This window comes from Mustela nivalis (assembly GCF_964662115.1).
Source record: "Mustela nivalis genome assembly, chromosome: 2".
Taxonomy (NCBI): Eukaryota; Metazoa; Chordata; class Mammalia; order Carnivora; family Mustelidae; genus Mustela; species Mustela nivalis.
Genome location: NC_139021.1, coordinates 176,138,934 through 176,165,243, shown reverse-complemented (window position 1 = coordinate 176,165,243; position 26,310 = coordinate 176,138,934). Strand labels below are relative to the sequence as shown.

The 26,310-nt window shown below is 44.3% G+C and overlaps 1 protein-coding gene across 1 annotated transcript in view; it reads right to left on the bottom strand.

Annotated features, from left to right (window-relative positions):
* LOC309859554 (uncharacterized protein) overlaps positions 1-25,051 on the bottom strand; it is a 367,688-nt gene extending 342,637 nt beyond the window's left edge. Inside the window, exon 1 of the mRNA XM_082720310.1 lies at positions 24,811-25,051. The gene's annotated coding sequence lies outside the window, so the exon portion shown is untranslated. The remainder of the gene's footprint in view (positions 1-24,810) is intronic.
* Between the last annotated feature and the right edge of the window lie 1,259 nt (positions 25,052-26,310).

The window sequence follows — 26,310 nt, the reverse complement described above, 5'->3', positions numbered from 1 at the left end:
TACATGAGGCAAAGGAAGGATTAAACACGCACACGCACACGCACACAGACGCATGCAAAAATGTCCCCAGCAAAGTAATGCAGAAGAGTGACTTTGGGAGACAGAAATCACTGGGTCGCCTGGGTAGCATGTGTCAGTTAAGCGTCTAACTCTTGATTTCAGGTCATGATCTCAGGGTCATGAGATCAAACCCCACCCTGGGCTCCACGCTGAGCGTGGAACCTGCTGAAGATGATCTCTCTCCCTCTCCCCTGTCCCTCCACCACCAACAACCACCTCCCTCCCCTACACTCATTCTCTCTGTGAACAAACAAACAAACAAAAAAGATAAGAAAAGAAACATGCACTCTGGCCCCATCCTCCCTCTACCCACAGTCCCTTTGGATCATGAAAAGTGGGTCTCCTGTCCCAAGATCTGTGCCCAGAGAACAGAGTCAACAAATTATTTGTTTCTAAGCTCAAAAGGTACAGTTCACGTAAAAGGCAGAAAATATATAAAAAGAGGTGCCATCTGGCAGCGGCAGCTCCCCATCCTGTGCCCTCCCCACCCCACACCCATTGCCTCACCCCGGAGCTGGGAGAGGAAGGAGGCAGAGAGCAGAAGGGGAAGGAGGGAGCTGAAGCAGTCTGTCTTTGGGCCCTGCTCCCAGATGAGAAGGTGTGCGAGCTGGTGGCAGAGACCCAGACAGATCGGAAATCCCAGAGTGGAAAGAATCAGGAGTCGTCTGCCCCACACGGGACCCTGGACACCTCCTATCTTGTCTCTTGGGCCACACAGGCCAGGAGTTTTCTGCTAGGGGAACCTCTGGGATGATCAGAGGCTGTCGGAGGGGCAGGGGGCCTGCCAACAGCTGCAGGTGGGGTGGGGGTCTCCAGGGAGGACACGCAAACTTCCCACCCACCCCTCGCTTGACCATTGGCCTTGCTGCTGGCACACAGGCCAGAACGGGGCTGCCAGAGAGTACCCACAGTAAGTTCGGGAGCGGCCGACGAGGGGACACCAGACAGGTCAATTATCTTCTCTGACTCACACTTTCCTGACTGTCAGAAAGGGCACAGTCACCTCCCAAGGCCTTGGTAAAGCACAAAGAAGGCCTCAGTACGAGGTAGCCGCGCCCCCCATTCCCCTGTCCCGAACACCAGCTGGAACACTCCTTATCTTCCCCACAGCATCCTGGCACAGACAGCTCACGCAGCGGGGCACAAGGTCCTGACGCTCTGGCGCCCATGCCCGTGGCCTCTTCCCTCCGTGGGCCTGCATTTAACCAACAGCACATAACTCTTCCTTAGCCTGAAAAGTACACAGGCAATGTGTGAGGAAACAATTTTGAGACTCACGTCAAAAAGCCTTTAATTATTTATTGACCCTACTGTTTACCAGGCATTTTTTCCAAGTGCTTTTTTTTTTTAAAGATTTTATTTATTATTTATTTGACAGACAGAAATCACAAGTAGGCAGAGAGGTAGGAAGGGAAACAGGCTCCCTGCTGAGCAGAGAGCCCGATGCGGGGCTCGATCTCAGGACCCTGGAATCATGACCCAAGCCGAAGGCAGGGGGTTTAACCCACTGAACCACCCAGGTGCCCTCCAAGTGCTTTTTAACTGTAACCTTATATCCCTTATAAATGAGGACGAGGAGATATGATTACGTCTGTTTTACACATAAGTAAACTCAGGCCACTAAGTTACAAGAAGTTAAGTCCTTACAAACAACAATAATGGGTAATAGTTACTGAATATTTACTATATACCCACTCTTCTCTTTATAGACATTAAATAGACATATGTTTGTGTTCCTGGCCCGTACTAAGCATGAAATGTGTGTTAATGGCTCCATATTATCCGGAGTTCTCACCTGATTTCTCCAACAATCCTAACCAGTGGGTAATATCCCCATGAGGAAAGCAGGTCGCAGACAGGTGAAACAAACTGTCCTGGTGACCTGGTTCCTTAGTGATAGAATGAGGCGTTGAACCCAAAGAGCCAGATCTCAGCTACTGCTTCTGCCGGGTCTCACAACTGGCAAGCAGTAGAGGGAGAATTCAGACCCCACATCTGACTCGAAAGCTCTCGACCGCCTGATCATTTGCAAGGGCCACATATCATTTACAGAGAGAAAGTTCCATCAGCCTTTGGGGCAGGGAGCCCACATGACCCCAGGCCCTCTGGAATATCTGTCTGCTCATTCCCAAATCTGAAGGCGGCAACCGTATCAGAAAGACTGGCAAGGCAAGCCGGGCAGTTAGGATATAATATTCACGACCATCAGGTTCTCCAGTAACGCTGCTCTCCAAATTCAGACATCCTGGTTTCTAAAGCAAACCTAATTCGCTCTCCTAACAGACGGCAATGCTCCCTCCTCCAACCCTCAGCATTTCCTGCCCTCTGTCATGGAATTGCTCAGATCCTGACTTGCACTGTGATTGTTTGTAGTCTAGTGCCTCGAGGGCTGTATGGTTAAAGACAGACTGGGTGCTGTTGTAAGAGACATCCCCAAACAACGGCGGCCTAAGGAAGATGGAAGTTAGTTCCTCGCTCACATGATGGGACAGGGACAGAGTGCAAGCGCTGGAGGGTGGCTCCGCTCCATTCTGCTGCTCAGGGATCCAGGCACCTTCCTCTGACTCTGCCATCCTCGCAGGGCTGCCTTCACTGTGCACGGTGTGCCAACCCCTTGTCTGCATTCCAGCCAGTAAGGAAGGGAAGGAAAGGGGTCCGGGAGAGAGCAAACCCCCGCCTTCTAAAAGCAGAACCAAGTTAAAAGTTCTTTCACCATCAAAGTAAGGCAGAGCACAGAGTGAAAGAAAACTAGCCATCTCAGGGCGGCTCAGTGGGTGAAAGCCTCTGCCTTCAGCTCAGCTCATGATCCCAAGGTTCTGGGATCGAGCCCCACATCGGGCTCTCTGCTCAGCGGGGGAGCCTGCTTCCCCCTCTCTCTGCCTGCCTCTCTGCCTACCTGTGATCTCTCTGTGTCAAATAAATAAATAGAATCTTCAAAAAAAAAGAAAGAAAGAAAATAAGAAAAATCTCAAGTGACCATTTCATAGGAAATACATTCAAAACCATGTTGTATGCATACACACAACATTTCTCCATCCAACAAAAATGTAGAACATGCCACCATATGTCAGATGCTGTACTGATCATCAGGAATCCAATGAGAGGCCTTACAAGCAATGAGATGAATAAATAAGTAAACCCTTTTACGGAAGAGCAATCTGGAGGTAAGGCCATGAAAATTTCATGAAGGTAAATAATTTAAAATATGGACAAAAGTAATTTCTTCCCATAGAAGGTCATAGATTAAAACAGACACATTTAAAGCTGAGTTCATTGTGGCTTGCTAAAAATATATATATGGAAAATCAATAATGAGGAAAATAAACAAACAGACCTGATTTATTGGACTATACTGCCACCAGCAAAATATATGACAGAGTCCCAATCCTGAATTTTTCCTTTAATGACTTTTTTTTTATATTTTACTCTGAGACACATTTTTACTTTTTCCCTATACAAAGGAAAACAAAAAAAAAAAATTGTCATTTACAGGATAGATAAATATACAGGTCTGAAATTGAATTCTTTCTGTGTCTTCTATAAGATAAACCTTCAAGGGATTTAATCTGGGAGAGGAGCCAAAAGTCCAACCCAATTTATTATTATTTCTAAATTATATATAAAGCACCACATAAAGCCTTTAATAATAATGTCAGTGGAGCTGCCACGGGAATGCATTGTTGTTTTCAGACATACACGTCACCAGCTAGGCTTTTCTCATTTCCCAAATTCCATTAGGATGGACTTTTCCAAATGGTGCCATTACCCCCCCCCTTCACCTCTCCCCACCGTAAAAAAGTCCAATGAATGACCCACGCTTCACATCTTAACTAAAGTGACACTAGCAGCATGAATAGTAATATCAAAAAGTGAAGTGTTTCCATTTAAATTAAGAGATGCATGAAATTTTGCACTGAATTAAAATGTCTTTTAATTTTTATATACTTAGCATGAAGTTTTCTGAACTTAGGCTTTAGGTTTCAAAGAGGCAGAGGTATTTGCATTTTATTCCCTCCTGTTGCTAACCTGTGACGTTTCTTCTCTGCACACACTGCTCCTAAGCACCTGACAATTTCTCCTTGCTCTCCCTGGCACCCAGACCCTGTCATACCCAGGCTGCTGTTTCCATGAGGGCCCATTCTGATAGCTTTCTTCCCTCAAACTTTGACTCAAGTAGTAATAATTCCTAGGCACCAAATAAGAGTCTCTCATCAAGAGGAGGCCAAGCATTGTCTCCTAGAACTTTGTAATTCTCATTCTATGTAACTGAATTGTGTGTGTATTTATTGAGCTAGTGTAGGGAAACTATCTGGCTGGTGTGTTTGCAACATAGTTACTGTTTGTTCAGGGCTTATTAAATTAAGACACAATTCTAAGTCCTGTGAGGAATACTGAGACTCATTCATTCATTAAAAATACTAATGGAGGGGGCGCCTGGGTGGCTCAGTGGGTTAAGCCACTGCCTTTGGCTCAGGTCATGATCTCAGGGTCCTGGGATCGAGTCCTGCATCGGGCTCTCTGCTCAGCAGGGAGCCTGCTTCCCTCTCTCTCTCTGCCAACCTCTCTACTTGTGATCTCTCTCTGTCAAATAAATAAATAAAATATTAAAAAAAAAAAAGAAAGAAAAAATACTAATGGATCATTAACTGTGTATGTAAACTTATACATATGAACGATTCTATTCATTCAACATATAGTTACGGCGATACTACCATGTGTCGGGCATCAGTCTAGGTTTGCAAACACCAACACAGTCCCTACCTTCATGGATTTTACAGGTTAGTGGGGAAGGCAGACAGCCAAGAACTTGCACAAATAAATGTAAAACTAATTGTCAAATGGGATAAATGCTGCAACCCTTCTATTATAAAGGGTGGGTTCCTGTGCTTCAATTTCATAGTGGTGTCAGTCAGAGAAACACACCCCAACAAACCGAAGTCATTCCAGTACAGCTCAGCTCTCTGTCAAGGTAATGAGGACAGGGGAACACAGAGACAGCATCAAACCAGGAGGCTGCAGAGGTGTAATAATTAAATGCAATATGGTGCCCTAGTTGGGATCCTGGAACAGGAAGAAGACAATAGCAAGAATAACTGGCAAATCCAAATAAAGTCTAGAGTTTGATTAATGGCAACATACCAAGGTCAGTACTACAGTGATGGAAGGTGTTAACAAAGGTAGAAAATGGGTGCAGTACATGGAAACTTTTTCTGCTTTCTTTGCTGCGTTTCTGTACATCTAAAAGTATTCCAAAATAAAAAGCCTATTTTATTTTTTTTTATTTTTTTTAATATTTTATTTATTTATTTGATAGAGAGAGATCACAAGTAGGCAGAGAGGCAGGCAGAGAGAGAGGGAAGAAGCAGGCTCCCTGCCGAGCAGAGAGCCTGATGTGGGGCTCGATCCCAGGACCCTGAGATCATGACCTGAGCTAAAGGCAGAGGCTTTAACCCACTAAGCCACCCAGGCGCCCCTAAAAAGCCCATTTTAAAAAATTAGCTCACACCTTTACTCGAATTTTCAAGAACTCAAAATAGTATCTAAATACAGTGACAGTTAAACTTCTAAAAATCTCTGGGCTTTCTTTTCTGACTGACCTCTTACAGGAACTCTCTGTTGCTGCGTAACAAATCAGCCCAAAACATAGGAACTTAAAATAGCAAATATTTATTAACTCACACAGGTGCTGAGGATCAGGGATCTGAGAGTGGCTTAGCCAAGGGCATCTGTCTCAGGGTCCTGACGGGACCCTGATGCTGATGCTGCAGGCTGAGGCTCCCATCACCTCGAGGCTCAGCGGGGACCAGAGAATCAGATTTCCAGCTCACTCATGTGATTGTTTGGATACTTTAGTGTCTTGCTTGGCTTTTGGCTGGAGGCATCAGTTTTTCACCAATGCCAGCCTATATATTTAACTGTTCCAAAAAAAAAAAAAGTGTATTCAAAAAGAAGCAGTAATTTGTTCCCTAGATGCTCTCCTCAGCGTCATGGTCAATCATGCAGGACATCTAGGGTGTGTTTTATCCCCTAAAGCTGGAAACTCCCCTTCACATGGGGAAGTGATGCTATCTGATGGAGTCAGGGTCTTATTATGACCGAAATTTGTGTTTTTACGATTGAGGTTAAATACTTCTTCATACATGCATCATCCATTCAGTTTTCCCTTCTGTGATTTGCCTGTTCATGTAATTTTCCTTCTTTTCCTGATTCGTTTTCTAATTTTTTTCCATGCCAATTTTTAGATATTTGTCTCTGCATCCCAGAATCTATTTCTTGTTTTTCAGTCATAGATGGTACAGATTACCAGTAAATAGATTACCACTTTGATGATGGCCTCTCAACGGTGATCCCCAAAAGCCCATCTTTAATGCATTCATGTCTATCTCTACCTTTATTGTATATAATTTAAGGGTCCTGTTAAGAAATACTCCCGCATTCAAGATCACAAAGAATAATCTACTTTTTTTTTCTAGAGTGGGGTGGTTTTATCTTTAACTATCTTTAACTTTAGGTCTTGAATTCACCAACATATGGTATGAGATGAGGATCCAATTTTGTTTTTCCTCCTGGTAACAACCCAATGTTCCCAGGATTACTTACCAAATCTTCCATCTTCTTTCCTATCGCTCTAAAATATCAAGTTCCATATATGTAGGGCCTATTTCTGGATGCTCTTCTGTTCCATCAGGCCCAGGTTTTTTTGACTCATTCTACAATCCATGTTAATATCTGGTATTATAAGTCTCCTTTCTTTGCTCCTTTTTTTCCCTAAAAATGTCTTAGCCATTCATGAAGCTTTATTCTTTTATCAAATGTGTAGAATCGGTTTATTAAGCCCCCTTAAAATACTCTTGGAATTTTCATTGGAGTTGATTGCCTTTATAGACTACGTGAAAACAACAGTTTTATAGTGTTGTCATCGCCTCCCTAGCTCTTCATTTATTTACATCTTATTTTATAACCGTTTCAGATTTCTCTTCATAAAGGTCCTGAGACTTTTTATTACGTTAATTCCTAGAAACTATATAGGGTTGTGGGGCTTGGGGTTTTCTTTTCTATTTTAACTGGTATCATTTTTATTTATTTTTTGAAAGATTTTATTTTATTTATTTGAGAGAGAGAGAGAATGAGAGAGAGAAAGAGGAAGCACACGGAGAGGGAGAGGCAGGCAGAGGGAGAAGCAGGCTCCCCGCTGAGCAGGGAGCCCAATGCGGGACTCGATCCTGGGTCTCCAGGACCATGCCCTGAGCTAACGGCAGATGCTTAACCAACTGAGCCACCCAAGCCCCCATTGGTATCATTTTTAATATTATAGAATGAGTTATTTCTAGAATAAGGGTTAAAATCTCCAACGATAATTCTTGATTTGTGCCTTTTATCAGCATGTCACACCTTGCTTGGTCTTTAAGATATCGCTTCTCCCCTACATTTGTTCAATCTGATACTGAAATTGCTACCTGAGCTTTACTCGCCTGGTGCATTTCTTTCGATTTCATCGTTTTCGATTTACCTGCGTCCTTTTGTTTCAAGTGTGACTTGGTCGATTGCAAACATGTCAGTGGGTCTCTGGATTCTCTCACTAGTCCGTCCTGGAGTCCTTGACCTTGACTCCATCCTTCACGGAGTTCCTGCCCCTTAGATGTCTCCTAATTGGCCTGAGTTCACCTCACTCCCTTAAGACTAACTGTTTCTGGGATGCCTTGGTGGCTCAGTCGGTTAAGCTGCTGCCTTCGGCTCAGGTCATGATCCTAGCATCCTGGGATCGAGTCCCACATCGGGCTCCTTACTCATTGAGGAGCCTGCTTCTCTCTATGCCTCTGCCTGCTGCTCTGCCTGCTTATGTTTTCTCTCTCTCTCTCTCTCTCTCTCTCTCTGACAAATAAATAAATAAAATCTTTAAAAAAAAAATCCTGACTGTTCCTTGGCTGGTGATAGCTCTCCAGAAGAAAGGCCCTACCTTGTCTCCACAGGTGAGTTGGAGTACAGAGACAAAAGTCCCTATGGAGACTTTCCAGGCTCAAGCGATTCCTGCCCAGGTACCCCCTGGGGTGGGCAGTGATAGAAACTCTGGGCTCATGGAGGTGGACACTCAGATCAATCAGGGTGTAAGCTCTGAGACTTCAGACTATAAGCTTTTGAGTAACCCAAGTTCTCATCCAGCCATACAAGCTAAGCTCTGCTATAGCACTTGGGAGCGCCTCCCAGCTACTCACCTGGTTCGCCCAGCGCAGGGTGAGGGAGGGAGAAAGCCCTAAATAAAACCCAGTCTTAGTCCATCCTGGCTTTGGTCTCTCGCCCTGCGCAACTGCAAACCCCACGCCCTGCACACAATGTTCCCCCTTCTTTAGGGTCCACTGCAGAGTGAGGCTCTGAGCACTGTCCCCTTCCCATCTCCTCTCGGGGCCTCTCCAGGGCTGGGATCAGAAGTGGCTGGCTTCCTTGACCAGAAGACAAATTCTGAAGAGCTTCTAAGAGATGTATTTTTTCTCGCCAGGAATTTTGCAACTGTTGGTTGCCTATAAATCACCTTAATTTAGGATTTGAGCCAATGGGCAGGCTAGTGGGAAAATACAAGCCCTTTCTTTATTTTCAATAGGTGATATATTTATATAGCTCAGAAATAAAAAATATATAAAGTAATGCTGTGAAAATCTCCTTCCCCCCTTGATACATGACCACTGATATTGGTTTCTTATGCATCTTTCCAGGACTTCAGTATACACACACACACACAAGTAAGCATAAGAATGCACTCGAATGTGTGTGTGCGCAAACACATACACACACACACAATTCTGATTTCTTCCCTTTTGCTACAAAATATGGCATACTGTACAAGATTGTACACTTTACCTCAGCATTTTACCTTTGTTATCTCCCTTAAAATGTCTGGTAGATCTGTCTCTAGAGAGGTCTCTCATTCCCTTCCTCTTCCCAGTATCCCATGACACGGTGGACTGCGGTTTAACTAACTACCTCCCACTGACAACCGTTAAAGTTGTTCATGAACTTCTACCATTATAACAACCCTGCACTGAATAATACACAGAGTCTAAACCGTGAGGGGAAATGGAAAAACTAGCCCAGGCATTTCGTTATGCGTTTCCCAGTGATTTCTTTCTCCCGCCGCTGTTTCTTCCTGCGGCATCTTTATCTTCCTGGAAGCCAAATGTTGATGCTTTATTGCAGTTTGCACATGGCTCAGGGTCATTTTAGCAGTTGGAATTACAAAGTAAAATAGAAAAAGGTATACTTGTGGAAGTCCTAAAAGTAGCGACAACAGCAACAAATCTCACGTTTGCCCAGCATCTTGTGCAGCCCGGAGCCCCGAGACCGCAGGCTCGTGGCGATGCGGCGGATCCCTCCGCTGTGCCCCAGCAGCCTGAGAGGCCCAGGGTGTGCCCGTCAGGCCGCTCTTCCCACTGGCTGAGGCACCCAGGAATTTTTTCCGCCACCCACTGACACAGAGACGAAAAAGAATGAAAAGCAGGGCCTCCAACGGATACCAGCAGTCCGTGTCCAAAGCAGCATTATTCACAATATCCAAGGGGTGGAAGCAAGCCCCGTGCCTCCTTGACCAGTGAGCAAATAAGAAAACATAGCGTATGCATACGAGGGCATGTTATTCAGCCTTTTTAGGAAGGAAATTCTGGCAAATACTAGAATATGGACGAACCTTGAGGGCATGACAGTACATGAAATAAGCCAGTACGAAAAGACAAATACTGTGTGATTCCACTAATGTGAGGTACTGAGAGGAGTCACAGTCCCAGAGACAGAAGGTCGGGGGCGTGGCGGGCAGCCCGGGGACAGGAGGGCCGGGGGGTTCCTGTTTGACGTGTACGGGGTTCCAGTTGTACATGAGAAGAGCTTAGAGATGGATGATGGTGTGGTTGTATAATCATGCAAATGTACTTCATGAGACTGAATTGTATGCTTAGAAATGGTTAAAATGGTGAGTTTTATGTGTATTATACCACTATTTTTTTAAAATGTTTAAGAGTTAAAAGGGGGGGGGGCACCTGGGTGGCTCAGTGGGTTAAAGCCTCTGCCTTCGGTCGGGTCATGATCCCAGGGTCCTGGGATCGAGTCCCACATCGGGCTCTCTGCTCAGTGGGGAACCTCCCTCCTCCTCCCTCTCTCTCTGCCTGCCTCTCTGCCTACTTGTGATCTCTCTCTCTCTCTCTCTCTGTGTCAAATAAATAAATAAAATAAAAATCTTTTTTTTTTTAAAGTTAAAAAAAAAAATAACAAAATTGGCAACCCCTTGATTAGAGGTCAGTCCTTGTGGAAGCAGCTGTAAAGAAGCCTGTCCAAAAAACTCCTGACCTCAGGGACAAGTACCACACTAGGTTAGACTCATCCCTGGGGGAGGGGGTGGGGGTAGGAAAACAGTCTATAGAGGCAAAAGTAATTTAAAGGAAATTCCGTTTTTACTGGAACTCTCTCTCCCTTTGCTCCCTCCCCACAGCCCCCCCTCAGCCTCCCCCCTTGGAGCACTCAGAGGCTTCACACTCGTGTGCTCTCTGCCTGCCCTGCCCGCTGTGGCCCAGCTCCGGCTCCCCGAGCAGCTCATGCCCTCACCTCCCTCTGGTCTCTGCTCAGCAGTCACCTTGTGTGAAGCCAAACCTGACCACCCTTCCAAGGTAGAACACCCCTCCCAGACTGTTCATCTCCCCTAGCCCGTGTTGGTTTTTCCCACTGCACTTGCCATATTCGAGAAAACCCTGCACCTATCACTTGTTTTTTATGTTCATTGCTTATGAGCTACCGCTCTTCCCACTAGGGTGCAGTTCTCGAGAGAAACACCCTCTGTGTCTTTCAGAGCTGCATTTTGAGCGTCTAGAATAGAGCCTGGCTCAGACTAGGCTTGCAGCACATCTCTGCAGAATGAACTAGGGAATGCCTCCAAACCCGTATCACAGGATCCTAGATTCTCCCCAAAAGCCAACAGCAGAGCTCTTACGTCAGTCTGGGAAAGAGGAGTAAATCTCTCATAATGACTTTTATCCCAGCACGTTAATGCACTCTGGGGCACCTTCCTTATAACACAAGTCTACCTAATAAGTGAAAATTATACCCTGTCAGTGAGGGAGTACCACCAATTTCAGTACCCAAATTGATATCTCTATTAAAATCATATTTCTGCCTAGTGGAGAAATGGAGAAGAAAAGATGCACGTGGCCCCAGGGAAAGGTTTCCCCAGGTTGTTGCAAGGATGAGATGAGATCCTGCATGGCGACGGTTTCTTCTGGTGTCTGGTAGGTATTTAGTGCTCTCTGAAAGGCAGATATGGTCATTTCTTTCATTTCTCCTAAATGCTCCTCTGTGTTAATCCAGGGAGCACCAAAATATCAGACAGGTGGATGTTAATGGTGGATGCATTTAATCTTTGATATTAAATAAAATTTATTTTCCAATGTTCTGCAATGTAGCTAAAATTACAATATTAACTGTATAAATATGTATTTACCTAAGGAAAAGGAGGAATACATTGTGAGTAAAATAAATTGGAGTAAAACACCTAGTGTGTGCATGGATAAATAATTATATAAATAGAGGTGCCTGGGTGGTGGCTCAGTGGGTTAAGACTCTGCCTTCGGCTCAGGGTCCTGGGATCGAGCCCCACATCGGGTCTCTGCTCAGCAGGGAGCCTGATTCCTCCTCTCTCTCTGCCTGCCTCTCTGCCTATCTGTGATCTCTGTCAACTAAATAAATAAAATCTTTTTTAAAAATAATAATAATTATATAAAAATATTTTTCAATGCATTAACCAAGATGTTAACAGTAGTCAGGTTAACATTTGAACCAGAAATACAGGATTCAATTAATGGAAATCGTTATTAAAGAATTTTCTGATAGAATGGTGCATTCAATGCATCGATTTTTCTTAAAAGGCAGAACTAGGAAGCAAATTTAAATGGGTCAGTAGTAAGAGCAGTGACCTTTACTATAAGAAGAAAAATCCCTCAGTCAATCCGGCTGGTTTATTTGATCCTATCAGGGTCTGATTTCTCTGGCTTTCTGGAAACTTTTCAAACTTTAATGTTTGCTTCTTTCTTTGAAGGATGAAGTTCACCGACTCTTGTACATACTTAAAGAGATTAATTTTTAAGGTCTCTCATCTGATATAAAATGTACACCACCTCCTCTTCTTTCATGTACGTTCCCACTGGGGCAAACTAGGCACAAAAGGTTTGAAGAAGCTTCAGCTATTCTTAAAGAAGAATACATGGCTGTGATCAGACTAAAGAAATAAATGGGTCAAGGAGATTTGAAAATAAGCCCATCCCTTAACTGTCTTCTATACATCAGCCACTTTACATCCATGAGCTCATTGAAATCTCATAACAACCCTTAAAAGTGTAACTGTTATCATCCTTATTGTTCATTTCAGTACACTAAGGCTCCAAAAGATAAGATTATATGATGACTAAGTGGTAGAAGTAGGAGGTAAATGAGGATAGCAATCTGTTCCCAGAGCCTGTGCTCTAGTTGTGACCCTGCATATCTTCCAGCCCCTCAATGAAAGGCATGCCCAGACAGACGCAGCACTAAGCATTTCTCCCCTGCGACTAGTGAGAGGAGCACATCAGCCCTGGTGGCACAGGGACCTCACTCTGGGAAAATGCTAGTCCTTGGAAAATGTTCCCCCAAAGAGAGATGTATCTGGTAAGAATTCTAAAGGTAAAGGTGAAGAAGCAGTTGTGGAAATGCACAGCAGTGGGCTTGCCCATGTAAGCGAAGGTCTGTTCAGTAGAAGACATTCTTATCAAGTAGTTACTTAAGGAGTGATGTAAAGCCACTCAGCATCTCCAATGATGTGCTTTAGTGTGTGTTTTTCTTGGGATTTTCTTTGGATTTATCCAGCGAAGGGTTTGTGGTGCTTCTTGACAACATCATCGGTTTTGGAAAGTCCTCTTATCTCTTCAAATACTGCTCCTGCCCTAGCCTCTGTCCTCCCTGCCTTCAAGGACTCCATAAACATGTGTTAGATCTTTCATGATATACCATATGTGTCTTACACTCTTTTCTGTGCTTTCTATCCTTTTCCACTGTGTGCTTCAGTCTATTTCTTTCTAACCTGCCTTCTAATTCAGGATGCCTCTCTTCAGCTACATCTTCTTGGTCATGAAACCAAGTCTATATTTCCAATTCAACTCTATATCTCCAATTCTCTACTCCAAATTGTCATCTAATTTTTTGATGGTATTAAGCACCATCATTTTTAAGTTTGTAATAACTCCAGTGTCTGGATCTATTGTAGGAGTGCTTTTTTCTTTTGGTTTTCAGTCATGCAAATTGGACATTGTATATGAAAAATTACACAGAAAATTTGAAGCTCTGGGTGATAGTATCTTCCTTCCAAAAGGACATGTTTTGCTTCTTACAAGAAGTTCACATGGGGCCAAATCACCTTAATACAATCAGGGATTAAATGGATTTAAATATGAGCTTCAGAGCCACCTGGGTGACTCATTCAGTTGGGTGTCTGACTCCGGACTTTGACTCAGGTCATGATCTCAGGGTTGTCAGTCTGCACTCAGCAGGAGTCTGAGATTCTTAACCTCTCCCCTCCTACCTCCCCAAGTCCCCCACCCCCCACCTTAAATAATAAATAAATAGTCTTAAAAGGAAAAATCTGAGCTTCAGTCTTTGTCAGGGCTGCCCTACTTCTAATTCATAGCTATCTAAAGGAAATCCTGCAGTTTTTATCAGAATCCCTCCTCCTTGGTGTGTTGTCAACTCCAATTTTGTCCCTTTGGTCTCAGAAAAATGCTGAAAGCTCTGCTGTCACCTTAGCTGTATCTCGGTCACCACCTGCTGCTTTGGAATTACCTCAAGGGGAGAAGTAGCACCAGGGTCAGACTTACTTTGCCACACTTCCTTCTCTTTGGAATTTCAGTCCTTGCTTCTTTGGTAGCAAGACATTATTTTCTATATATCATATTTTCTAGTTGTTTCTAGTAGGGTGGCTGGTATGCAATAAGCTAGCCCATCATTACTGATAGTGGAAATCCTCTCTCATGGCATCGTAAGTGAAAAATGTGATGAGATGGGTATTGAAAATTGGGAAAGGGTGGGGAGGTAGGGGGGTGGGGAGCAGGGAACCAACAAGGGAACAAGCATGTTCTGGAAAACAAGATTGCTTAGCAAGAGGAAACATTGGTTGGGCCACTCTGCTCTCCCTCCTCCCCTCTCATGTGCATAATTTGGATTTAAAAGCCTCTGGAAGGTAGATTAGAGAATCTGGAAATAATATCTACAGCCAATAACTGCATTTTCTGAAATTCAAGCTGTACATTCAAGGACCAATTTCATTTTTAAGTATTTTATTTATTTATTTGACAGAGAGAGATCCCAAGTAGGCAGAGAGACAGGCAGAGAGAGAGGAGGAAGCAGGCTCCCCATTGAGCAGAGAGCCCGATGCAGGGCTCAATCCCAGAGCCCTGGGATCAAGACCTAAGCTGAAGGCAGAGGCTTTAACCCACTGAGCCACCCAGGTGCCCCGCCAATTTCATTTTTAAATAAGAGTAAATAATGCCACAGATACTACAATCATCATTCACCTGAAGGAAAACAATCAGAAGCAACTCAAGTCATATACATTACACATGTGGGATAACTAAAAACTTTTTGAAATATAAAGCCTTTCCAGAAGTTTTGGAAAGGCTCAGACACTGTATCACTAGGCTTCCATGACCATATGGGCAAGTGACATTTAAATGACATCCACTAGTCAAAACAGTTTGTGGAGTTAGATATAAAATGTCACCAAAAGGTAAACATATCCCTTCTAGGTAAATCGGACTTGGAAGTCACTGTAGGTGCGTTCAGTGGCCACTGGGTTGGAACAGAGGAATGCTTTCTGGAATTCACATTTCTCTCCTTTTTTTTTTAAATTTGGCTCTTAGGTAGAATTTATTTTTGGCTTGAAGATAAAATTCCACTTCACTACCCAGCTAAGTAGCTGATGTTTAAATCTACAAGGAATGTACAGTCTGGGTGGATACCAACACTGCTGCTCAGGGAACAGGATCTTGAGGATCTATCTGATATGTCTTTTTTTTTTCTGACATGCCTTTCTACATACATACACACACAAACACATGCACTTACACATATATATTTGGAAATTTGGAAACAATTCAAAAATCAGTTAATGGGGATTGGTTAAGTAAAAATTGATTTAATTTTATAGAAGATTTTTTTAATAACAGAGAAAAATTCAAGAAATAATAAATGAAAAAAGCAAGTTCCAAATATTATAATGTGATTCCATTTTTATAAGAGAAAAAAATGGTGTGACTTCTATTTTCTCATTTATGCTTCTCTGTATTTTCCAAATTTTCTAATCCAATACAGTGTCAAGAGCTACTTCATATTTATACATTTTGGTGCCTGGCAGAGCTACCAATAATATATTGATACAAAATGTGTTTCCAGGGGCGCCTGAGTAGCTCAGTCAGTTAAGCATCCGGCTCTTGATTTCAGCTCAGGTCATGATCTCAGGGTGGTGAAATCAAGCCCCGGAGTTGGGCTCTGTCCTCAGCAGGGAGTCTGCTTGAGATTCTCTTTCTCCCTCTCTCTTTCCCCTTCCCCCTCTTGCATGTTCTCTCTCCCTCTCTGGGAAAAAAAAAAAAAAAAAAAGGAGAGAGAGAGAAGGAAAAAAAATGTATTTCTAAGAAGCAAATGGTGCCACAGAAAGAGGGCTGGTCTAGGATGGGAAGCTCTGAATTCCAGTCCCAGCTTCATCACCCACTCCTGAGTCACTTGAGTCACTGTGGGCAAGTCCCATTGCCTCTGGGAACCTCAATTCTCTCATCTATAAATACAGAGATGATCACCCCTGTCCTGCTTCCTCCCTTAATTAGCACAAAGATCAAATACAGTGAAGCTCATGAAAGTATTCTGCCATGGGGAAAGTGCAAGCCAAGAAAAGAAATAGTTGCAACTTTATTAAAGATGTTCTTAACATTCTTGTTGGCTTGACTGAAGCCTATAAAGTTAAGGTTCTATATTTTACATCAGATAAGACATCTATTCCTACCTGTTCTTCAAATATAGACATGGGACCCTGCACAGAGGACCAAAGCAGGGGCGTTGGACAGGTAGGGTAGCACCAGCCAATAAAGGGGGAAAAATGTATTTACAAAACTCGCTGAAGTGAAGAAACAGCTGTCCCTGGCCCCAGTGGCATATTATCAACCATTATATAAGGCAGGAAATGTAAGGACGTTGTAGGAGATACATCCCCATATGAGAGATCGGATATTTTTTAGATGATTAACATACTCGTCTCCCTTCAAAATCCACTAAAAAAAGAATTTTTGATCAACACACTGAGAGATTTTGTCCAAACGTGGGAGGAACATAAGAAAAGCCAGAAGTAAAATCTTGAATGTTCATCTCATTTTTCCATTTTCTTTCTCTACTCTGACAATTCCACCACTCAATCACTGTGTGATCTTAGACAAGTTACTCCACTTTCCGAATCTCAGTTTATTTATCTATACATTGGACCTGTGCCATTTCTATGCCACAAACAGTTAAGTGATGTAAGAGGCTGTCATTCACTTTTTCGGTTCCAGATGGACATAAATTGACTCGACTTGGGAGATGGGGTTCTAACACTGGCTTTGTTGTTATCTGCAACTGTGGCCAAGCCCACTCCAACACCCCCATAATGCTCAGGTTAGAACGGGTTGGGAGGATCCTGAGCCCCCAACTCCCGCCATAGTTCAAGGTACACACATCCTTTGTCCACTCAGGCTGGTTTATATACGAATGACCTCCAGCCTACCATCAACAGGGATTCACATGGGTTAGTTGGTTGGTTAGTTTTCCCAAGATTTTATTTGTTTATTTGACAGGGAGAAAGACTGCATAAAAGCACAAGTAGGCAGACCAGCAGGTAGAGGAAAGAGAAGCTCCACTGAGCAGAGAGCTCGATGTGGGGCTCAGTCCCAGGACCCTGGAATCATGACCTGAGCCAAAGGCAGATGCTTAATCAACTGAGCCACCCACGCACCCCAACATGTGTTGTTTTAATACTTAGAAAAATAAACACAGTACATTAAAAGGATTATTCATCTCAACCAAGAAGGATTTATTCCTGGGCTGCAAAGGTGTTTCAACATCCACAAATTCAATCAATGTGATATACCCCATTAATAAAAGAAGGGACAAGAACCTTGTGATTCTCTCAATAGATGCAGTAAAAGCATAATACAGCAGCCTTTCTTGACAAAAACTCTCTGCAGTATAATGATAGAGGGAACATACCTCAATATCCTAAAAGTCATATAAAAAAACCCACAGTAACTATCGTTCTCAATGGGGAAAAAATTGAGAGTTTTCCCCCCAAGATCAGGAACATGGCAGGGATGTCCACTCTCACCACAGTTGTTCAACATAGTACTGGAAGTCCTAGCCTCAGCAATCAGACAATAAAAAGAAATAAAAGGCATACAACTTGGCAAAGAAGAAGTCAAACTTTCACTCTTTGCAGAGGACATGATACTCTATGCAGAAAACCCAAAAGACTCCACCCAAAACGTGCTAGAACTGATATGGGAATTCAGCAAAGTGGCAGCATATAAAATCAGTGCAATGGATTTCGAGACACAAAGAATGAGGCAGAGAAAAGAGAAATCACGAAATCGATCCCATTTACAATTATACCAAAAGCCATCAGATATCTAGGAATAAACCTAATCAAAGAGGTAAAGATCTGTACTCTTTTTTTTTTTAAGATTTATTTTTCTTATTTGACAGAGATCACAAGTAGGCAGACAGGCAGGCAGAGAGAGAGGAGGAAGCAGGCTCCCTACTGAGCAGAGAGCCCGATGCGGGGCTCCAACCCAGGGCCCTGGGATCATGACCCGGGCCGAAGGCAGAGGCCTTAACCCACTGAGCCACCCAGGCACCCCCAAAGATCTGTACTCTTAAAACTATAGAGTACTTATGAAAGAAATAGACGAAGACACAAAGCAATGGAAAAACATTCCATGCTCATGGACTGGAAGAACAAATATTGTTAAAATGTCAGTGCTACCCAAAGCAATCTACACATTCAATACAATTCTTATCAAAATACAATCAACATTTTTCACAGAGCTGGAACAGGTAATCCTAAAATTTTTATGGAACCAGAAAACCCGAATCACCAGGGAAATGATGAAAAAGAAAACCAAAGCTGGAGGCATCACAATCCAGATTTCAAGCTCTATTACAAAGTTGTAATCATCAAGACAGTATGATACTGGCACAAAAACAGACACATAGATCAATGGAACAGAATAGAGACCTCACAAACGGAACCTCAACTCTATGGCCAACTAATCTTTGACGAAGCAAGAAAAAATATCCAGTGGAAAAATGACAGTCTGTTCAACAAATGTGCTGGGAAAATTGGACAGCCACATGTAAAGGAATGAAACCAGACCACTTTCTTACACCATATACAAAATTAAACTCAAAATGGATGAAAGACCTAAATGTGAGATAGGAATCTATCAAAATCCTAGAAGAGAACACAGGCAGCAACTTCGGTGACCTCAGCCACAGCAACTTCTTGCTAGACATGTCTCCAAAGGCAAGGGAAGCAAAAGCAAAAATGAACTATTGGAACTTCATCAAGATGACAAGCTTTTGCAAAACAAAAGGAAACAGTCAACAAAACTAAAAGGCAACCTACAGTGTGGGAGAAGATACTTACAAATGACTTATCAGATCAAGGGCTACTATCCAAAATCTATAAACAACTTCTCAGACTTAACACCCAAGGAACAAATAACCCAATCAAGAAATGGCAGAACTACTACTGGGTATTTAACCCAAAGAAAGAATGAAAAGAAGGGCCATCTGTACCCCAGTGTTCACAGCAGTAATGGCCATGGTCACCAAACTGTGGAAAGAACCAAGATGCCCTTCAACAGATGAATGCATAAGGAAGATGTGGTCCATATACAATATGGAATATTATGCCTCCATCAGAAAGGATGAATACCCAATTTTTATATCAACATGGACGGGACTGAAAGAGATTATGCCGAGTGAAATAAGTCAAGCAGAGAGAGTCAATTATCATATGGTTTCACTTATTTGTGGAGCATAACAAATAACATGGAGGACATGGGGAGATGGAGAGGAGAAGGGAGTTGAGGAAAATTGGAAGGGGAGATGAACCATGAGAGACGATGGACTCTGAAAAACAATCTGAGGGTTTTGAAGGGGCGGGGGTGGGAGGGAGGGGAGCCTGGTGGTGGGTATTATGGAGGGCACGCATTGCATGGAGCACTGGGTGTAGTGCATAAACAATGAATTCTGTTACACTGAAAAGAAATTAAATTAAAAAAAAAAGAAAAAGAAAAGACATGGCAGAAGACATGAAGAGGCATTTCTCCAAAGACATACAAATGGCCAAAAGACACATGAAAAAATGCTCAACATCACTCAGCATCAGGGAACTACAAATCAAAACCACATTGAGACAATACCTCACACCAGTCAGAATGGCTAAAATGAACAGCCCAGGAAACAACAGATGCTGGCGAGGATGGAGAGAAAGGGGAACCCTCCTACACTGTTGGTGGGAATGCAAACTGGTACAGCCACTCTGGAAAATAGTCTGGAGGTTCCACAAAAAGTTGAAAATAGAGCTACCCCACAACCCAGGAATCACACTACTGGGTATTTATCCAAAGGATACAAACATAGTGATCTGAAGGGGCACGTGCACCCCAATGATTACAGCAGCAATGTCCACAATAGCCAAACTATGGAAAGAACCCAAATGTCTATCGACAAATGAATGGCTAAAGAAGATGCGGTACACACACACACACATATACAGAGAGAGAGGAATATTACTCACCCATCAAAAAGAATGAAATCTTGCCATTTGCAATGACGTGGATGGAATGAGAGGGTATTATGCTAAGTGAAATAAGTCAGTCAGAGAAAGACAAATATATGATTTTACTCATATGTGGAATTTAAGGGGGGGGACAGAGGACCACAGGGGAAGAGAGGAAAAAATAAAACAAGATGAAACCAGAGAGGGAGACAAACCATAAGAGACTCTTAATAATTGGAAACAAATTGAGGGTTGTTGGAAGGGAGGGCGGTGGACGGACAGCGTCCCTGGATCATGGGCATTAAGAAGAGCACTTGTGGGGCGCCTGGGTGGCTCAGTGGGTTAAGCTGCTGCCTTCGGCTCAGGTCATGATCTCAGGGTCCTGGGATCAAGTCCCACGTCGGATTCTCTGCTCAGCGGGGAGCCTGCTTCCCCCCCTCTCTCTCTCTGCCTGCCTCTCTGCCTACTTGTGATCTCTCTCTGTCAAATAAATAAATAAAATCTTTAAAAAAAAAAAAAAAAAGAAGAGCACTTGTGATGAGCACTGAGTGTTATATGTAAGTGATGAACCACTAAATTTCTACCCTGAAACTAATAATATACTATGTTAATTAAATTGAATTCAAATTTTAAAAATAAACAAATAAACAAATAAATGTAAAAAAGAAACAAAATAGATTTGTACTGACCTGTCCACAGGTTTTAACTGCCCAGTAAGACTCCTTATGCCCAAAACTAGAAATGTGTGAAATTTCAAGTCTTCCTCCCTCTTCTCAAACTTCTTCCCAAACTGACAATTTTGTTTCCTGTTCACTCATAAAATAGTCCCATGGTGAATAATCCAGGGTATATAAATCTTTGTCCATTTTAAGACTATTTCTGAAAGTGTATCTAGAGGGTTAAGACCATTCTTAGGTTCTTGGGGCGCCTGGGTGGCTCAGTGGGTTAAAGCTTCCCAGGGTCCTGGGATCGAGTCCCTCATCGGGTTCTCTTCTTGGAAGGGAGCCTGCTTCCTCCTCTCTCTCTCTGTCTGCCTCTCTGCCTACTTGTGATCTCTGTCTGTCAAATAAAAAAAGACCATTCTTAGGCTCTTGATACACAATATACCAATTTGTTTTCTGGAAAGCCAGGAAGTACAAATTGATATTCTTATCAGCAATGTAAGAAGTTATGTGCCTGTCTTTCTTTTTTTGATTTGCTATTATGAGAAGTTTAAAAAAAAAATAGGATCCTTCTTTTTATCTTCTAATTTGTATTTTTGAGATAAGTAACAAGGATGAACGTTTTATTTCAAGTGTACTAGTCCTTTTTAGTGAATTATCTGTTCATGTCCTTTTCATATATAAGTTGCTACAAGTTCACCATGAGAAACTTTGTGGAACAATTTCTTCCATAGCTAAAAGGAGCAGGAGACTTAATTCGAGACAGAAAAATAAAAAGTGACCACTTTCTTTAAAGTGGTTGGGATTCACACCATGCAAAACGAAACAACATCTACGAAATAAAACGGCTTAAAATATTCATTTCCCTTTGAGGCTTGGCCATAGCAAGAGAATTCCAGTTTTCTGTGCAAGAAGAAAGTTTGCTATTAAAGAAAGCTTTCCTGGGGTGCCTGGGTGCCTCAGTTGGTTGAGCTGCAGACTCTTGATTTCAACTCAGGTCATGATCTCAGGGTCATGAGATCGGGTTCCACACTTGGCATGGGGTCTCTCTCTCTCTCCCTTTGCCCCTCTCCCCACTTGTACATGCTCTTTCTAAAATGAATGGATGAATCTTTAAAGAGAAAAAAGAAAGCAAGCTAGCTCTCCAGAACTTTAAGCGAGGCCAAGGAGAAGACTGTTGATGTTCTCTCGGCACCTAAGAGAGCAGATGTGGCTCTGAATTCAGACCAGCAGGCTGGATTTCATTCTGTGCGTGAGACATAGCACATGTTTGACTAGAGATGCCCAAGGGTCAGAAACCTTAATCTTCATGGTTTTTGTTTTCTGTTTTTTGTTTTTTCTGGAAGAGGCTTATTGAGACTTAAAATCACCAATTCAGAACTCATTATATTTGACAACAGTTTAGGTAAACTCTCATTTTCAAGTAACAAAACACTGTCATTTTATAGAGAATGGAACTCCAGAGGGTCCCGGTGATAGAAAGTGGTGACAGACGAAGATAATGGCACACAGTCGCAGAGAGCCCACAGCCACGCGAGATGCAGGTGTTGGCAAAACTGATTTGGGAAAAGGGAAAACAACATAGGGCCATCTAAGGTTTGACTCTGAAACTTGCTGGAAAATAAAAAGCAGCATCAGAAATTGAATTTTTTTTTAAGATTTTATTTATTTACTTGACAGAGATCACAAGCAGGCAGAGAGAGAGGGGGAAGCAGGCTCCCTGCTGAGCAGAGAGTCCGTTGCAGGGCTGGATCTCAGGACCTTGAGATCATGACCTGAGCCGAAGGCAGAGGCTTAAGCCACTGAGCCACCCAGGTGCCCCAGAAATTGAATTCTGAAGGCAATTCGAAGAAAGATGTTTGAGCTAAAAATAAATAAATAAGGCAGGTATAGTCTCAAGGGGTAAAAAAAAAAAAAAAAAAAATGACTGTACATTACAGCTATGTCTCAAACACAAGACTAAAGAGTCACCTGCCCAAAAGCTGAACGAAAAGACAAAAATCCCTCCTGCTCACGCACGAGACCAAAACACCACCTAAAGGAAGCTCTAAAGAGAATGATAGAAAAGGAACACTTCAAAACAGACAAATGAAGAAATTTCCAGATGGTATCTAGAAAAGTCTACCCAGCAAAAGGGATCATGAGTACCATTTAAAGAAACTTTCTGACACCAGATGATACTTTGGGAGGAAATTCTGTATCTTTTCGCAGTTCCTGTTTTCACAGGAACACAACACATTCAATCCAGACCCCGGGAGTGAAGTGCAATCCCCCACCCCACAGGGCTACCTCACAGGGTGACCTCCAGTTTAGAGGTGGCACCTGTGGCTCTGAGGGGCTCGCTGACCTCCCCTTGCCAGGTGATCAGCCACACATGGAAGCTGGAGAGCAGAAAAGACGTTCAGGTGAGAAAGTGTACTTCTAACATTGCTGTTGTGTCTGGGGCAGGGTACCAAGTCACGGACTTGTGGCAAGGTTAGAAGTGCCAGCAAAGAGGAACAGAGAAGGGTCTGCATTTGTTTGCCTCCCTTGAACATCATTTGAGGGCGAAAGATGGAATTGTGTTAGTCATTTCTCCCTGTTGAACTGTGCTTTTTTTTTTTTAAGATTTTATTTACTTGACACAGAGAGAGAGAGAATACAAACAGGCAGAGCAATAGGCAGAGAGAGAGAGAGGAAGCAGGCTCCCTGCAGAGCAAGGAGCCTGATGCAGGAATCAATCCCAGGACCCTGGGATCATGACCTGAGCCAAAGGCAGCTGCTTAACCGACTGAGCCACTCAGGCACCCTGAACTGTGCTTTCTGAGTAACACCTGAGACCAGACTAAGGCTCGCAGGCTCGGGGAGGCGGCACACCCAGGCAGGTGGAAGCAGGTGGGACCGGGCTCTGGTTCCACACGGAGGCAGGACATGCAGCTCAGGGCAGCACAGCCCACAAGGGAAAAGCAACCGAGTAGAACAGATAGCTGGCTGCGTGCATGGAGGGAGCAGAAGGCACAGCCGGAGAGAGGCTGGGCAGGACAAGAAGGAAGACGTGAGATTTGGAATGAAGGAAAGGCCCTGGGTGGGATGGGGGAGTCAGGGATGGCGTCTGAGGACAAGCTGGCACAGCCAAGGTTTCGGACGCCTGAGCCAGGGCAATGTTGAGGCTGCCCTGAGCGGAAGGAAAGCCGGTACTAGAGGCGAGAATGGAGAACCAGCCCAGGGAGGGTGGACCCGGCTGTGGCCACTGAGAAGCTCAGGTTGGGCACACAGACCAGGCCACTGTCTACACGCGCTGCGGTCCACAGACCGTCTTGCATTTACCCCACCCTTCTGAGTTCATAGGGGATTTGTGCATACATCTAGGTCCTACTTACACCAGGATTTGGGAATCTTCACTAACAAGAGCTTTTTAGCCCTCCATCAAAGAAAACAGCACTTCAGGCAAAAACAACAAATTATAATCCACAGCTCCTAAAATGTATCCTTTTCTTCCATAGGCATGGTTTCAAGATGTTTTGGCTCATGCGATAATGAAATAAGCCAGAGGCAGGCAGTCAATCCCCAAGTATTTGAAAGGACTTCCCTTATTTTTCTTTTTATTTCTGAGGTTTAGATGCACTTTTTTTTTAGCCCTAGCAAAACAGCTCGCTTCTAGAAGCCTCGGTTCTCTCATCTGTAAAATGGGGTGGATAACAGGCTCTTGTAAAGACTATAGGAAAGAGCTAGAGCATGCACAGCGCCAGAACCTCAAGGCATCCACACCTCCGAGGGTCCCCCACCCCCCAGCTCGAGCCCAGGGAGGAACGTTCCGGGGTCGACAGCAGCCTCGTGCACCTGAAGCTTCTCCCGTGAAACAGCTTTGTAAGTGCTCACCAACAAACACCCGCGGGGGAGGGAAGCCGGGGCTCTCCGGGGAGCAGGTGCACAGACCTGAGAGGCGCAGGGATCGAATACAGCTGAGCTGGGGCCGGCACGCGCCCACTGTCCACACACACACCGGGCTATTCAATCGCTACAGGAAGAAAAGGCGCCGCTAGAACGTGGTCTTTAAAACCCGCGGTCATGAAAATCACACTCAACACACTCATAATAGTTCTCTTCTGCATTTCACGCGTAACGACCTCCTTTCTTCCAGCGTCACGCCCCCCGCCAGCGTGCGACGCCCTTGTCCCCCGACATCTCCCCCCACCGCCTGTCCCGAAGGCACCCCCCGCCCCTGGCCCCCCGGCTACCACCACCGACCTGTCCTTTGGGCGCTCTGCTCGGGAGGCCTCCCGTCCCGACAGCACGGCTGCAGCCAGGGGAAGCGCACGCGGGGCTGCATCACACCGTCCTCCCTGCTTCTGAGTGGATGAGCATGTCCCGGGCGCCTGGGTGGCTCAGTCGGTTTCCTCTGCCTCCAGCTCACGTCATGATCTCAGGGTCCTGGGTTCGAGCCCCGCATCGCTCCCTGCTCCGCTGAGCCCCCGCTTCTCCCTCTGCTTCTGCCCCTACCCCCTGCGCATGCGCACTCTAGGGCGCAGGCGCTCTCGAATAAATTTTTTTTTTTAATTCCATAATACAGTCTCTCAAAAGTCACTTTTTAGCGTAAGAAATGACAGAAAAACACGGTGGGTCATCCCGAGTTTACCCTTTCCACCTGTCCGGGAACCCGAACTGCCGCTCACCCTCCAACCAGTCCGCTAGCGGGTGGCCGGGTCCTCGACACTGCCTGGCGTGTTTTATGTGTCATCACAGTTTCCGACAGGCTGAACATGGTTTACGGTAATTTTCGAGAATAGTAAGCATGTGCACTGTCCACATTCGCTTCCCTTGGCCTGAGACTGAAAGAAGAAAGCGTATTAGCTCATCTGCTCCCACTGGGGTTAACGCCAAGTCATTTCCCAAGGGTTCTGTGGGCCAACGGGCTCAGGGAAAAATCTAAAAGGGCTGGTGTTTTAAAGCCTGAAAACAAAATGTCATGGGGGGAAGAATTTATGAACGGAAAACCTGTTTTCTCGGAAAACGAGCTTAGAGAATCACGGCATGGGGAGGTTACACACAGGTGCTCAGCGTCCCGCCGGCCTGCGCGCAGCAGACAGAGCAGCCTGAGCACCCGCCCCGCCACCCTCATCCTCCTTTGGAATGACCGCCACCTCCTCCAGGCTGCCCCACTCCACACATGCGGAGCCAGGAGCAGCTCGCAGCTCCGAGAAACCAGGCCCAGGGACAGGAAGTGCCCGCCAGCGGGCCATGAAGGCCTGGGTCTTCCCTGACCTGAGTGCTCCTGGTGGCACAACAGAAGAGTGACAACAAGCGACATTCTGGGTGCTGCTACGTGCCTGGCGCTGTCACACGCATGTTAACCATATTTCCGTTTGGTCCCCCAACTCTGAGATAGAGGAATTTCATGGCAGAGGAAATGGACCAAAACAAAACAAAACAAAACAAAACAAAACAAAAAACCACTTTGCCTGCAGAGACCAGAGTGGGTTAAAGTCTTGGCACAAGGAGCCACCGCTAAGAGCCAGGACACAAAGGCAGGTGGGCACCAGAGCTCTTTATGACGCTACCGAGGTTTTGCAAAGCTCAATTTAGAGATGAAATGCCAGGACAAGGTTGATAACCTGCTGGAAAGACAGACATCTTGGGGAGATGGTCTGCAGGGAGATGGAACACCCAGTGGGCCTCTCAGCTCCTCAAAAAACTACATTCTATCAACTCCTCTTAGAGGACCCACCTGCAGAACGGACTCCTAAGAAG